The sequence below is a fragment of the Euprymna scolopes genome, chromosome 10 (assembly GCF_053919585.1).
Source record: "Euprymna scolopes isolate OS-2025 chromosome 10, ASM5391958v1, whole genome shotgun sequence".
NCBI lineage: Eukaryota > Metazoa > Mollusca > Cephalopoda > Sepiida > Sepiolidae > Euprymna > Euprymna scolopes.
Window position 1 is genome coordinate 123,525,503 of NC_136491.1, and position 4,729 is coordinate 123,530,231.

Here is a 4,729-nt window from a genome sequence, read left to right on the forward strand (position 1 = left end):
TGCTGTTTCAAAAGACCATGAACGAAAGATGCACAAGAGAAGCAAGGGACAAGCACAAAAGTGTAAAATCTAAAAGAGAACTGCAGAAAATGAAAAACGACTGGTGGACGAAAAAAGCAACTGCAATTCAGAACATGTCAGACAGAAATGACTCTAAAGCGTTCTTTGCATCATTGAAGGAAGTGTACGGACCACAGTGTGTCTGCTTGGACCCTGTGAAACACACGATAATGGAGAGATGGAAGGAACATTTCGAACTTCTGTTGAACCCAGAAACACCTGCTGAAGATGGAGCTGATAACATACTTCAACTGCCTATTAGACACCAAATGGATGATTTAACAACAGCAGATGAACTTGGCATGGCCAAAAAGAGGACAAAGAACGGAAAGGCTGCAGGAACAGACAACATCCCACCAGAAGTTTTGAAGCATGATTGAGCAGCCCTGAGAAGTCAATTACTACAACTTTTCCACAACATCTGGACATCAACAGCAGAAGTTCCCCAGGATTTCAAAGATGCCAACATTGTGACAGTGTATAAGAGAAAAGGGGACAAGGCAGAATGTGGGAACTACAGAGGAATCTCCCTTCTGTCTGTTGCTGGAAGATTATTGCCAAAATTCTACAGTATTGACTACAGGCCTTGGCTGAAGACATTCTACTGGAGAGCCAATGTGGATTCAGGGCCAACAGATCCACACAAGATATGATCTTTGCCCTCTGACAATTACAGGAAAAGTCCATTGAACAACGTCAACCTCTCATTGTAACCTTTGTAGATTTTAGCAAGGCCTTTGACAGAGTTGATTGATAGAGACATGATTTGGAAGTTACTGAAACGTTATGGTTGCCCACAGACCTTCACAAGAGTACTGCGCAGTTTCCATGATGGCATGACTGCTTGTGTTTGCAGGGGCAACAGATGCTCAGACTCCTTTAGCAATGCAAGATTTAGTGATAGCATTTTCCGAGGCATCCAAGAAATTTGGGCTGACAATCAACATCAAATAATTTGGACTGACAATCAACATCAAAAAGACTGAAATTTTGATTCAAGACACCCGTGACACAAAGATTAACCCCAGAGTAGTACTCCTGAATGGTACCCCATTGGCGGAAGTTGAACAGTTCACCTACCTGGGCAGTACCATTACGAACACTGGAAAAATCGATGAAGAACTGTCAAAACGGATCCAAGCGGCTGCATCAGCCTTCGGAAAATTGAGAAACCGTCTGTTGAATCAGAGAGGAATCAGATTAAAGACCAACATGAAAGTGTACAAAGCTATTGTGCTCCCATCACTCCTGTACAGCTCAGAAACCTGGACTCTCTACAGACGCCACTTCAAGAGATTAAACCTGATACAATAAAGGCACCTCCGTCATCTAATGGGTATCTCTTGGAAAGACCATATATCGAATTTTGAAGTACTAGAAAAGGCTAAAATGCCCAGTGCTGAAGAAATAATCGTAACAAACCAACTGAGATGGACATGTCACGCGCATGTCAGATAACAGACTACCTAAAGCAGTTTTCTTTTGTGAGCTCAAAGAAGGTACACGACCCCTAGGCACATCGAAACTGAGCTATAAAGACGTGTTCAAGAGACATTTGAAAAACATAAACCAACAGAACGACTGGAGAAGAAAAACTGAAGATCGGATAGTTTGGAGAAGTGAGGTATCAAATGCAGCCGATGCCATTAGAGATCAAAGCATTGCTGCTTGGGAAGCAAAAAGAGCGAGACTACGGGAGCCACTATCCGGATTTCCTGCCATCAGGTGTCACATCTGCGGCTGGGGTTTCAGAGCTCCCATCGGACTCACATGGCACCTTCGACACGAACACTAACCGACCTCCACGTCATTGTCGAAATCGACGGACTGCCCAACTTCATTTACTCACATAAAATTAATATACGAAAGTATAGATTTATGCGTAAACTTTAAGTATTTACTTCAAAAGTGCTCAATACATAGGTAGAGCTAGTTAGTAATTTATAAAATATATATGGCGATTAAGCTACACTGAATATTCGGCGTTTCATCCACTCTAGGATTCGTCAGGCTTATGCGCATAAGCCTGAGGATCCTAGAGTGGATGAAATGCCGAATATTCAGTGTAGCTTAATCGCCATATATATTTTATAAATTACTATATATATATATATATATATATATATATATATATATATGTATATATATATATAAATATATATATAAATATATATAAATATATATGCATATAAATATATATATAAATACATATATATATAAATATATATATATATATATAAAAATATAAATATATATATATAAATATATATATATAAATATAAATATATATATATAAATATATATATATAAATATATATATATAAATATATATATATATATATATACATATAAATATATATATATATATATATGTATATAATATATATATATATATATATATATATATATATATAAATATATATATGCCATAACTTTGTGAATATAGCATGAATTTGAATAAAATTTTGGGAAATAACTAAATTTAAAGCAACCCTTTGTACAATTTTCATTTTTTTGTGACGTATATTTAGTGAAATATTGATATTTTACTAATCTGCAATAAAGTGATTGACACAGTTTATATATATATATATATATATATATATATATATATATATATATATATATATATATATATATATTTACACGCACATATATAGGTAATTGATTCCAGTACAATCACAGATTCTGTTCTCAATTACTATGAAATATATAAGTATAATTTCCTTAACATATAAATACACTTATGGGTGTGACTTATGTCAGCGACATAGTTTTCACAGAGAGAGATATCGAAATTTGCATTTCAAAAGCAAGGGCCGCATTGGATGGGCTGCATTCAGTATGGACTTCAAGGCTAACTAATACAAAATGGAGGACTCGAGACTGCCCAAAGTCGTGCTCTATGGTGAATTGTGCCAGGGCAAACAGGACAAGGTGCTCCACGTAGGCTATACCAAGATTAGCTGAGTCGATAGCTGTGCGCAGTTGACATCCCAGATAGATCACTGGGAAGGCAGGGCCAAAGATAGGGATAGTGGGAAGGTTTTGTCAAAGCGAGGCACTGTGGCTTTCCAGTTCAACAGAAGAAAAGAAAAGCCGCAAAAGACAAACGTAGAAAAATAAAAGCACCATCTGCCCAGCCCCCCCCCCTCCCATAGATTCTCATGCACTGAGTGTCGCAAAGTGTGCATGCCAAGAATCGATCTGCACAGTCACCCAAGGGCATGCCGCCAGGGACAACCTTCCCATTGATCTTTGGAACTAACCAAGAAAAGTATATATATATACATATAATTTTCAGAATTTGAGAGGTCATATGATTATTTCAACTGCCAGTGATGAACCCAAATGAGGGCAAAACTCAAGTCTTGAACTTCTGGTTTGTTGTCTGTCATGGCTCTTGCGAGCTGCAACGTTGTTTGTCTGTGAATGTATGTATATATATATATATATATATATATATATATATATATATATATACATATAACTATTTCATTTATTCACATAAATTTACTATGCGTAAACTTTAAGTATTTACTTCAAAAGTGCTCAATACGTAGGTAGAGCTAGTTAGTAATTTATAAAATATATATGGCGATTAAGCTACACTGAATATTCTGCGTTTCATCCAACTATAGGATTCGTCAGGCTTATGCGCGAATTCTGTCGTTGCTTCTTGTTTTTATATATGTTGAGGATTTCTAGTTGGCCACTCAGCTTTCTAGTATCCACCGCGCCCCTTCCTACCAGCCAATGGGCGTGCATTTTATCAAACAAAGGATCTGTTTTAGAGCTAGGTTAGTGGTTTTAGGTGGCCGTTCTGCTTCTTTTTTTTTTTTTTTTTTACATACATATAAATATACCTATGTGTACACAATAATGCATATATATATATATATATATATATATATATATATATATATATATATATATATATATATATACATATGCGTGTGATCGTTTATGTATATTCATGTTTATTTAATTTATTTATTTGTTTGTTTTCTATTGTTATTGTTAGTTTTAAAGCTATTTTGTATCGCTATCCTAGAGTGAGTTTTATTTTGTGAACACAGTTGTTTGCTATTTCCCGCCTACAGTTTAATAGATTTTGAGGTTCTTTAAAGTACAGGATAGAAAATTTTTCATGGAGGCATAATTTACATGGGGCGTCTAAATGTCTGCATGTGGTAGCTTGTCTTATTATTTTCCATTCGACTACCGGCGAATGTCCGCTTTCTTTGAGTTCCCAGTATTTATTCGCTAGTGTTGTTTTTATACGGTGTTTTTTATTTTTGAATGTGCTTTTGTGGTCATAGTATCGGGTTTTGAACTCTAAGGAAGTCATGCCTATGTAATATTTTTTGTTATTCGGGTTTTCTTTTGCAAATATTGTTGCTTGATAGACTACGCTTTTTGTTAGATATTTGTTTTGGACTGGGCAAAGTGTGCGGTGTCTACAATTGCATTTATCTTGTTCGTTATTAGTATTTTTATTTATGGTATGGTTGTACTTGTCCGGGTTTGGTTTGTTATTATTATTATTATTATTATTATTATTATTATTATTATTATTATTATTATTATTATTATTGTTATTATTATTATTATTATTATTATTATTATCATTATTATTATTATTATTATTATTATTATTATTATTATT